Below are 12376 nucleotides of genomic sequence, written 5' to 3'. Positions count from 1 at the left end.
TATATGACCACATCATATATCTCAATCATTCATCAACATCAACAATTCAATGCCTATCTTAGGGCCTCTAGCCTAAGTATTTCCTACCACATTACATATTAGATACGGGAAACCGAAACCATACCTTAGCCGAATTTCCCAAGCTCAACCGGAGCACTTCCAAACCACTTATCCACAAGCTCTCAAGGTCTCAATACCTCCAAGAACAGATTTTTCACCACCAAGCCCTTTCCAAGCTTTTCAAAATCACCAATCAAGCTCCAATATCCACACACACACAACCTAAGCCACAACCATCATACCCATACACAACATCTCAAAACCCAAACATCATAAAACAACAAGATACACTAGGGTTGAGAATCTTACCACCTCCAAGGTCCAAGGAGACAAGATTAACCTTCTCCTTCAAGAGAGTTGGGTCCTATAACATCAAAGAACCCAAAATCTCAACATTTAACCCATGAAACTCGAAAATAAGGGCTGAGATTTCGAACAGCAACACGTGGCTTACCTTAAGATTGGTTGTATGGGTTTTGTAGAGCTCTCCGCGGTGAACGCGTGGCCGCAAACGGGGCGGCAATCGGAGCTCTAGATCAAAAGTTATGGTGGTTTGAAGATCAACCAAGGGAGAGAACTTGAGAGAGTGTTCTTCCTCCCTTTCTCTCAAATTTCAGCTTGTGTGTGTAACAAATGAGGAGAGAGAGTGCTGAAAACTAGGGTTTTGGTTAAGTTATGTTGGGCCAGGGGCCCACTTTGGGTCCAATTGGCCCGGTTTGGCCCGTTCGGTCCAATCTTGGTCCGAATTCTATAAAATTTGTACCAAAATTCTCGTCTCAATCTCCTCTATCACATTTAGCCATAAAAAAAAATCACATTTTAGGCTTTCTAGAATAAATTCTCATTTATGGGTTAATTAACCATTAATTAACCGGGTTTTACATTCTACCCACCTAATTGGGAATTTTGCCCACAAAATTCAAATGCAATTACCTGAGAATAAATGCGGATAGTCCGTTCGCATCTCCGACTCAAGTTCCCAAGTGTGTTCCTCAACACCGCCTCGACTCCAAGCCACTTTGACTAATGAAACCTCTTTTCCACGCAACCGTTTGATACTAGTATCATCAATTCTGACCGGAGCCACTGGAAGCGTCAAATCTTCCCTCAACTGAACCGATTCAGGTTCCAACACATGGCTAGCATCAGGAGTGTATTTCCGAAGCTGCGACACGTGAAACACGTCGTGCAGGTTCGAAAGATGAGGTGGTAGAGCCACCCGATACGCCACCGGTCCAATCCTCTCCAGGATCTGAAATGGACCAATGTATCTAGGATTCAACTTCTTTGCCTTAATCGCCCTACCTACTCCCGTAGTCGGAGTAACCTTAAGGAAAACATGGTCTCCTTCCTCAAATTCTAAGGGCTTTCGCCTCTGATCGGCGTAACTCTTTTGACGACTCTGCGCCGTGAGCATCCTATCTCGGATTCTCTTGACTTGTTCGGTGGTCTCAGCTATCATTTCCGGTCCCAACAAGCTTTTCTCTCCAGCTTCATACCAACATAGCGGAGATTGACATTTCCTCCCATACAAGGCCTCATACGGAGCCATTCCGATGCTCGCATGATAACTATTATTATACGCAAACTCCACTAATGGCATATACCGGTCCCAACTCGCCGGTTGGTCCAAAACACAAGCTCTCAACATATCCTCTAGTGTTTGGATTGTCCTCTCAGATTGACCATCGGTTTGAGGATGGTAAGCCGTGCTCAAGCTTAAACGGGTTCCAAAAGCTTTCTGAAATGCACCCCAAAACCTTGAAGTGAAACGAGGATCTCTATCAGAGATTATAGTAGCAGGTACACCATGAAGTCTCACAATCTCCTTTATGTATAACCGTGCTAGCTCCTCAATGGTGTAAGTCATCCTAATGGGCAAAAAGTGAGCTGACTTCGTCAGTCGGTCCACAATCACCCAAATAGCATCATAACCAGCCCTAGTCCTTGGCAATCCTGACACAAAGTCCATTGCAATACTTTCCCACTTCCATTGTGGAATCTCTAAAGGATGCAACATCCCAGAAGGTCTTTGATGTTCAATCTTTACCTTTTGACAAGTTAAGCACTTTGAAACATATTCCGCCACATCATTCTTCATACCCGGCCACCAAAACATCGCCTTTAAATCATGGTACATCTTAGTACTTCCCGGGTGAATGGAGAATCCGCTTTTGTGTGCCTCCTTTAAGATATCTTGCCTCAAAATGCCAACATCCGGCACAATGATTCTACCCTTGAATCTCCATAACCCATCTTTTTCTTCCGACACTCTCCACCGTTTTCCTTGCTCAATAGCCGGTAACCCCTTCCATAACGCTTCATCATTTTGATGAGCCTTTAGGAGTTCGGTCTTAAAATCACTTGAGATCTCTAATCGGCTCAAACACAAAGTTCCGGATACTTCTCGAGCACCAATTTTTAAACTCTCAAATCCCTTGAGCAACTTCTCCTCTTGAAGCATCATCCAAGCCGCATATAACAACTTCCGACTTAACGCATCCGCCACTACGTTCGCCTTTCCCGGATGGTAATGCAACTCAAAGTCGTAGTCTTTCAACAATTCCATCCACCTCCTCTGCCTCATATTGAGCTCTTTCTGATCAAAGAGGTACTTCAAGCTCTTATGATCAGAGAAAACTTGGAACTTAACCCCATAGAGATAATGCCTCCACACCTTCAAGGCAAACACAACCGCAGCGAGTTCCAAATCGTGCGTAGGGTAACTAACTTCATGAGGTCTCAACTGTCGTGAGGCATACGCCACCACATTACGATGCTGCATTAGCACGCATCCTAGACCCTTCAATGAGGCATCACAATACACCTCAAATGGCTCGTTCGGCTCGGGTAACACTAACACAGGTGCAGTGGTCAACTTTTTCTTCAATGTCTGAAAGCTCTCCTCACACTCAGGGGTCCAAACAAACGGAGGGTCTTTGCGGGTTAACTTTGTCATTGGTAACGCTATCTGTGAAAAGCCTTTGATAAACCTTCGGTAATAGCCAGCTAAACCCAGAAAACTCCTTATCTCTGTTACAGTGGTTGGTTGCTTCCAACCCATCACAGCCTCCACCTTAGTTGGATCTACGGCTATTCCCTTCTTACTCACCACATGGCCCAAAAACTTCACCTCACTCTTCCAAAACTCACACTTCGATAGTTTTGCATAGAGTTTCTTCTCCTTTAGAATCTGCAACACGGTCCTCAAGTGTTCCGCATGCTCTTCTTCAGTCTTGGAATAAATCAGTATGTCATCAATGAAGACAACAACGAATTTATCCAGAAACGGACGGAAGACCCTATTCATGTAATCCATGAATATCGCAGGAGCGTTCGTCAACCCAAAGGACATCACCGTGTACTCATAATGACCATAACGAGTCCTAAAAGCGGTCTTAGGGATATCCTCACCCCTCACCCTTATCTGGTGATAACCGGATCGCAAGTCAATCTTAGAGAAAACTCCAGCTCCTTGTAACTGATCCATGAGATCATCAATCCTCGGCAAGCAGATTAAATCATGAACAAAATCACGCTGCTTGAATCTAAGGGAAACTTCCGGACATCCTAGCCTAGTTACCATGGCTTCATGGGTAGCATTATATACCTTTAGGTCATAACCTAAGGTTACAATCTTCAATCCTAACTCATGAGCTTTCTCAAATGCAATGAATGAATGTGATGCTCCCGAATCAAATAAAGCATTTAAAGTTTGACCAGCTATTTCACAGTTACCTCGAATGAGTGTCTCAGATCCCTCAGCTCCTACAGCTGAAGTGGTGAACACCCGACCAGTCTGTTGTGCTTTTCCAGCACCTTGTTTCTGCTTCTCAGGACAATTTACGGCTTTATGCCCCACCTTTCCACAAGTGTAGCACAAACCCCATCCGGCCTTGCATGGTGCTCCCGGATGGTGACTTCCACACCTAGTACAAGCTTGATCATTCTGAGGCTGCTTCCCAAACTTCCTCCCTTGGGAGTTGTTGTTGTTGTTGGGCCTCCTAAAAGAGCCTCCCCGCTTGAAAGATGGACCTCTAGGTGCAAAGCTCTTTCCTCGGTTCTGTGGGAATGATCCCCTTTGACTCCCTTTCTCAGCGGTTGCCCTTTTCACACACTCTTCAGCAACCCTACACTTGTTTACCAACTCGGAGAAAGTCCTAATCTCCATTGGTCCCACTGAACTGAAAATATCACTCCGGAGTCCTCCTTCATACTTAACACACTTCCATTCCTCATATTCCACCGGAGTCCCTTGGCACATACGAGAGAACCTGAACAGCTCCTCAAACTTGTTAGTATACTCTGATATGGACATAGTACCCTGCTTCAGTTGTAACAATTCAAGTTCCTTAGCCGTCCTAGCAGAAGTCGGAAAGTACTTCTTATAGAACTCTTCTTGAAAGACATTCCAAGTGATATAGTCATCACCCTGCTGCAGAAGACGTCGGATACCTTGCCACCAATGCGACGCTTCACCGACAAGCATATAGGTAGCAAACTCGACACGCTGTCCTTCAGGCACCACTTGCGCTTGCAACGCTCGCTCTATAGCTTGAAACCATGTATCAGCCTCAGTCGGACTAGTAGTTCCCTTGAACTTAGGTGGATTAACCTTCAAAAAGTTTGCCAAGGTCGTCGGGCCCTGAACTCCACCTCCATCATTACCATGGTTGTTCATTTGTTGACCAAGAGCCGCAGCAGTGGCTTGCATAGCAGCAGCCATGTTCTCCAACGCAGTCATGAAGTTCACCGGGTCATTCGGGTTATTCTCCGGCGCACGAGCATTCGTACGACCTCTCGCACTACCTCTACCGCGTCCACGAGGCGCCATCTGGTTCCTATACACACCCAACAATCGATATTAAGTTGATCAGTCTCAATATCGGAAGTCTAGTGCTTCAAAGTCCCAAATGCATGCTCATGAACGTTTATGCCAATTATATCAAGCAGATATACTAATAGCACATAACACACACAGAGAATGCACAGAAGCATAGTCAGTCCATTCCTCAGGCTCTACAGGAACGAACTGCTCTGATACCATAATGTAACACCCTACCATACAGAGTCTTATGCTTAAGTCATAATTCAGAGATGGCAAGGTATTACGACCTCTAAAACAAAAATTTAGTACATATAGTAGTATGAATGATTGATTATAACTAGGAGCCTTTGTAGAAAAAGGGGTAAACAAAAAATCGCAACTCGAAAGCGCAACACTCCGATCGATATCGTAACGAACAAGGATAACCAACGTGAGATTATATATACAAGGGAGTGTCAAAAACAGGAATATCAAGACTCAAAATCCGGCTGCGAAGATAACCGGTCCGAGCATAGCAATATATACATATGATAAAATAAGGAAAACCCCAAAGGAAACCCAAAGGGACACAAATACATAAAACCTATTCTCCAAAATCCCCTCTAGAAGGAGTCATCACAGTTTGTATTATTTAATGGAGATAAAAGTATCTAACAAGATATATAAACCAAAAAGAGTCCCGAGAACAAAGGATCTTTGCTAATCTAGAAGTCTCCAGCATGCCTCAGCGGGAAACCTCACGTCCTACATCTGAAAACCATAAAATCCGCATGGGTGAGAACCAAAGGTCCCCAGCACGGTAACAGCTTCCACATATAATACATAATAATAGAGGAAAGCCGAAGGCAATCCTAGAACTTCCTCCAAATAATATCAAAGCTTATAAACAAGCTAAACCATAAAAGGGCATCTGACTAAAGATTCTTCAGTCTAACTAGTACTTCCCTTTCCAATTCCTTCAAACCGCCCAACCACCAGCAGGATATAATATAGCAAACACAGTTATATCAAACAAGGAATATCAAATAGGAGCAAGTAAGACATTTAGACAATTAGCAAGTTATATGCAGTCAAATAGGCAATCTCAAACAATTCACATAATATGCATATGATGAATGCCTGTCCCTAGTGGCTGATGATATCATCTTGTCGGTTATAGAGCCAACCCGACAAGTCCTGGTCGCTAACCATTGGACTGTCCCTCTGTCGTGCATCCCCAAACTCGAGTTATACTCGTTATAAACTGGATCATAAACATGATCCATATCCATCACCCTCACTGGTGAATATTTACGGGGGTTCGAGCTCATCCGGGCCTTTCACAGTGCCCGGCCACACTTACGACATAGGGTTAACAGAGCTTCGAGTCTCAACCTGGAGCACGTGGTGGCTAGCCACTGCTACTACCCAGGGAAACTCGTACCTCAGATAGTGGAAGTGCAATTCACAATTATCAATAATTCAGCATAAACATGCATGAATTCTCATCCATGGATCAACATCCATATCAGCCATCCGGCTCACGGTTAAATCCATAACCAGCCAATACTCATAGCATACACAGCTATTCCGGCTCACGGTTCAATCCAGAACCAGCCAATTCATAAACAATTACGGCCCTTCGGCCAATGGCATAACAAGCACTTCCACCACCATCCTCCACATCTCACATAATCATCAATGATCCTCAATGATCATTCATATTTCCCTTGCTTCACTCGCAAGTTATTTCATTCACTAGCCCCTTTCTAATAGCTAGGCATGTCATAATGATTTAAGACATAAATGGTGAGATCGGAGGCTTAGAAGTATGAGATTTGGCTTTTAAAACTCAAAAATCAACTTTGGGATGAAAACAGGGCCACGCGTACGCGCACTCCACGCGCACGCGTGGATGGCCTCAAAAACTCATCGACGCGTAAGCGTCATGCACGCTAACGCGTGGATTCCAAACTTGCCCATCGACGCGCACGCGTCAACCATGCGTACGCGCGGGTGTTCTCGTGCCCCAGGCACAACACCGGCACAGTTCTGGCATAACTCTCTGGAAAATGGCTGGGCATTAGGTGCAGCACAATCGGCGCGCCCGCGCACTTCACGCGTACGCGTGGATGGCACTTTTCGGAAGATCGGCGCGTACGCGCCAGGTGCGCCCACGCGCAAGGGGTCACTCTGCTAAAAATTTTTCTAAGTTAAAAGCTGCAGAATTTCACAGATTTAGACCCCAATCTTCCAACGGACATAACTTCCTCATTTTAAATCGTTTTTCACCCGTTCTTCAAACGGCCTGGACATCCCGGATCCAATTTCATTTCTAAACAGATTTGGTACAAAACGGAGATCCGTAGTCCAAGTTATGTCCCGCCAAAGTATGCCCAAAAACCATATTTTCATACAAAACCACAATATGCCATTTTCAAAACAAGCCATTTTTAACTCTTTTCAAAACCAATCAAAACATGCCAATTTCATCCCTTTTCCTTGAAATCAATTCAAAATGTATCAAATTCACATCAAGCCTCCTCAACTCACACATTGACACATAACCACAATATACAAAATCACTATCTCATCATTTTAGCCCACTTCACCCAAGTGGCTCAAACTCAAACATATTGACATATCATATACTAATCCTCATGCCAATTCTCGACAACATCAATTCCAATAAATCATCATTGTACATAATCAACATCATACTCATCATCAACATGGTTCAACCCACAATTCAACCATAACCAATCATCAAGCATATATCACAACATGCATATTTCTCATACATCATACCACCAAGGCATCAATATTCATCTTCACATATATGACCACATCATATATCTCAATCATTCATCAACATCAACAATTCAATGCCTATCTTAGGGCCTCTAGCCTAAGTATTTCCTACCACATTACATATTAGATACGGGAAACCGAAACCATACCTTAGCCGAATTTCCCAAGCTCAACCAGAGCACTTCCAAACCACTTATCCACAAGCTCTCAAGGTCTCAATACCTCCAAGAACAGATTTTTCACCACCAAGCCCTTTCCAAGCTTTTCAAAATCACCAATCAAGCTCCAATATCCACACACACAACCTAAGCCACAACCATCATACCCATACACAACATCTCAAAACCCAAACATCATAAAACAACAAGATACACTAGGGTTGAGAATCTTACCACCTCCAAGGTCCAAGGAGACAAGATTAACCTTCTCCTTCAAGAGAGTTGGGTCCTATAATATCAAAGAACCCAAAATCTCAACATTTAACCCATGAAACTCGAAAATAAGGGCTGAGATTTCGAACAGCAACACGTGGCTTACCTCAAGATTGGTTGTATAGGTTTTGTAGAGCTCTCCGCGGTGAACGCGTGGCCGCAAACGGGGCGGCAATCGGAGCTCTAGATCAAAAGTTATGGTGGTTTGAAGATCAACCAAGGGAGAGAACTTGAGAGAGTGTTCTTCCTCCCTTTCTCTCAAATTTCAGCTTGTGTGTGTAACAAATGAGGAGAGAGAGTGCTGAAAACTAGGGTTTTGGTTAAGTTATGTTGGGCCAAGGGCCCACTTTGGGTCCAATTGGCCCGGTTTGGCCCGTTCGGTCCAATCTTGGTCCGAATTCTATAAAATTTGTACCAAAATTCTCGTCTCAATCTCCTCTATCACATTTAGCCATAAAAAAAAATCACATTTTAGGCTTTCTAGAATAAATTCTCATTTATGGGTTAATTAGCCGTTAATTAACCGGGTTTTACATCTCATTTTAAGTTTGGTGTCTTGCATGCATTGTTTATTTGATCTTGGTTCTATTTTCAAGTCAATAATACAGGGAACTAAAGATTCAGTACATGCAGCAGAGGAATTATACAGAAAAAGCTGGGCGTTCAAAACGCCCAGTGAAGAAGGAAAAACTGGCGTTTAAACGCCAGCCAGAATGCCTGGCTGGGCGTTTAACGCCTAAAAGGGTAGTGCTTTGGGCGTTAAACGCCAGAATGGATACCATTCTGGGCGTTTAACGCCAGGATGGCACAAGAGGGAAGATTTTGTTTTCAAATCAATTTTTTTTTCAAGTTTTCAAAGTTTTTCAAAATCAAATCTTTTTCAAATCATATCTTTTCAATCAAATCTTTTTCAAAATCAATTTCTTTCCTTTTTCAAAAATACTTGCTATCAATTAATGATTTGATTCAACATTTCAAGTATGTTGCCTTTTCTGTTGAGAGAGGTTTAATGTTTGAATCATATCTTTTCTTGTTAGGCAAGTCATTAATTTTTAAAATCAAATCTTTTTAAAATTGTTTTTCAAATCATATCTTTTTAAAACCATAACTTTTCAATCATATCTTTTTAATCACATCTTTTTCAAAATAATTTTGAATCATATCTTCTTCAAAATCTTTTTCAAAATGTTTTTAAAATCTTTTACTTAATTTTCGAAAAATCTCTTCCCCTCTTCTCACATCCTTCTATTTATGGAGTACCACTCCTCCTCAATGCACAATTCGAACTCTATCTCACTAAGTTCGAATTCTTCTACCTCTTCCTTCTATTTTTCTGTTCCTCTGACACCTCAAGGAATCTCTATACTGTGACATAGAGGATTCCATATTTTCTTGTTCTCTTCTCTTTCATATGAGCAGGAGCAAAGACAAAAGCATTCTTGTTGAGGCTGACCCTGAACCTGAAAGGACCTTGAAGCGAAAGCTAAGAGAAGCTAAGGCACAACTCTCTGTAGAGGACCTAACAGAAATCTTCAAAGAAGAAGAACCCATGGCAGCCGAAAACAACAACAATGCCAACAATGCAAGGAAGGTGCTGGGTGACTTTACTGCACCTACTCCCGACCTCTATGGGAGAAGCATCTCTATCCCTGCCATTGGAGCAAACAACTTTGAGCTTAAGCCTCAATTGGTTTCTCTAATTCAACAGAATTGCAAGTTCCATGGACTTCCATTGGAAGATCCTCATCAGTTTTTAGCTGAGTTCTTGCAAATTTGTGACACTGTCAAGACTAATGGGGTTGACCCTGAGGTCTACAGACTTATGCTATTCCCTTTTACTGTAAGAGACAGAGCTAGAATATGGTTGGACTTACAACCTAAAGACAGCCTGAACTCTTGGGAAAAGCTAGTCAATGCCTTCTTGGCAAAGTTCTCAAAAATTGAGTAAGCTTAGAGTGGAAGTCCAAACCTTCAGACAGAAGGAAGGAGAATCCCTCTATGAAGCTTGGGAAAGGTACAAACAATTGATCAGAAAATGTCCTTCTGACATGCTTTCTGAATGGAGCATCATAGGTATTTTCAATGATGGTCTGTCTGAACTGTCCAAGATGTCTTTGGATAGCTCTGCTGGAGGATCTCTTCATTTGAAGAAGATGCCTACAGAAGCTCAAGAACTAATTGAAATGGTTGCAAATAACCAATTCATGTACACTTCTGAAAGGAATCCTGTGAACAATGGGACAAATCAGAAGAAAGGAGTTCTTGAGATTGATACTCTGAATGCCATACTGGCTCAGAACAAAATATTGACTCAACAAGTCAATTTGATTTCTCAAAGTCTGTCTGGAATGCAAAATACACCAAGCAGTACTAAGGATGCTTCATCTGAAGAAGAAGCTTATGATCTTGAGAACCCTTCAATGGAAAAGGTGAATTACATGGGAGAACCCTATGGAAACACCTACAATTCTTCATGGAGAAATCATCCAAATCTCTCATGGAAGGATCAACAGAGACCTCAACAAGGTTTCAACAATAATAATGGTGGAAGAAATAGGTTTAGCAATGGCAAGCCTTTTCCATCATCTTCTCAGCAACAGACAGAGAATTCTAAGCAGAGCCACTTTGACTTAGCAACCATGGTCTCTGATCTAATCAAAGCCACTCAAAGTTTCATGACTGAAACAAGGTCCTCCATTAGAAACTTGGAGGCACAAGTGGGTCAGCTGAGCAAGAAAATTAATGAACTCCCTCCTAGTACTCTTCCAAGCAATACAGAAGAAAATCCAAAAGGAGAGTGCAAGGTCATCAACATGGCCGAATTTGGAGAGGAGGAAGAGGCAGTGAACGCCACTGAGGAAGACCTCAATGGACGTCCACTGGCCTCCAATGAGTTCCCTAATGAGGAACCATGGGAATCTGAGGCTCACACTGAGACCATAGAGATTCCAATGGATTTACTTCTGCCATTCATGAGCTCTGAGGAGTATTCTTCCTCTGAAGAGGACGAGTATGTCACTGAAGAGCAAGTTGCTAAATACCTTGGAGCAATCATGAAGCTAAATGACAAGTTATTTGGTAATGAGACTTGGGAAGATGAACCCCTTTTGCTCACCAAAGAACTAGATGGCTTGTCTAGGCAGAAATTACCTCAAAAGAGACAAGATCCTGGGAAGTTTTCAATACCTTGTACCATAGGCACCATGACCTTCAAGAAGGCTCTGTGTGACTTAGGGTCAAGTATAAACCTCATGCCTCTCTCTGTAATGGAGAAGCTAGGGATCTTTGAGGTGCAAGCTGCAAGAATCTCACTAGAGATGGCAGACAATTCAAGAAAACAAGCTTATGGACTTGTAGAGGATGTTCTGGTAAAAATTGAAGACCATTACATCCCTGCTAATTTCATAGTCCTAGAGACTGGGAAGTGCATGGATGAATCCATCATCCTTGGCAGACCCTTCCTAGCCACAGCAAAGGCTGTGATTGATGTTGATAGAGGTGAACTGATCATTCAAGTGAATGAAGAATCCTTTGTGTTTAAGGCTCAAGGATATCCCTCTGTCACCATGGAGAGGAAGCATGAAGAGCTTCTCTCAAAACAGAGTCAAACAGAGCCCCCACAGTCAAATTCTAAGTTTGGTGTTGGGAGGCCACAACCAAACTCTAAGTTTGGTGTTGAACCCCCACATTCAAACTCTAAGTTTGGTGTTGGGAGGTTCCAACATTGCTCTGAGTATCTGTGAGGCTCCATGAGAGCCCTCTGTCAAGCTACTGACATTAAAGAAGCGCTTGTTGGGAGGCAACCCAATGTTATATTTTATCTATTTTCCTTTGTTATTTTATGATTTTTGTAGGTTGATGATCATGAGAAGTCACAAAATCAATTGAAAAAGCAGAAACAGAATGAAAAACAGAAAAAAAAACAACACACGCTGGAGGAGAACTTGCTGGCGTTTAAACGCCAGTGAAGCTAGCAAATGGGCGTTTAACGCCCAGTCTGGCACCATTCTGGGCATTTAACGCCAGAAAGGGGCACCAGACTGGCGTTAAACGCCAGAAAAGGGCAAGAAGCTGGCGTTAAACGCCAGAAATGGGCACCAGCCCGGCGTTTAACGCCAGAATTGGCAAAGGGTGCATTTTTGCACGCCACTTGGTGCAGGGATGACTTTTCCTTGACACCTCAGGATCTGTGGACCCCACAGGATCCCCACCTACCCCACCACCCTCAACCACTCTTCCCCAAAAACCTTTCACCTATCAAATCCCA

The 12376-nt window shown here is 42.9% G+C and overlaps 1 non-coding gene across 1 annotated transcript; it reads right to left on the bottom strand.

The window, feature by feature from the left end:
* Window positions 1-10055: 10055 nt before the first annotated feature.
* LOC130964052 (small nucleolar RNA R71) lies at window positions 10056-10163 on the bottom strand. Its single transcript, XR_009080164.1, has one exon. It is a non-coding gene; the product is annotated as a small nucleolar RNA R71 (small nucleolar RNA).
* Between the last annotated feature and the right edge of the window lie 2213 nt (window positions 10164-12376).

The sequence above is a fragment of the Arachis stenosperma genome, chromosome 2 (assembly GCF_014773155.1).
Source record: "Arachis stenosperma cultivar V10309 chromosome 2, arast.V10309.gnm1.PFL2, whole genome shotgun sequence".
NCBI classification, from domain to species: domain Eukaryota; kingdom Viridiplantae; phylum Streptophyta; class Magnoliopsida; order Fabales; family Fabaceae; genus Arachis; species Arachis stenosperma.
Note: the sequence above shows the minus strand (reverse complement) of the source record. Positions and strands in the feature narration are given on the sequence as shown.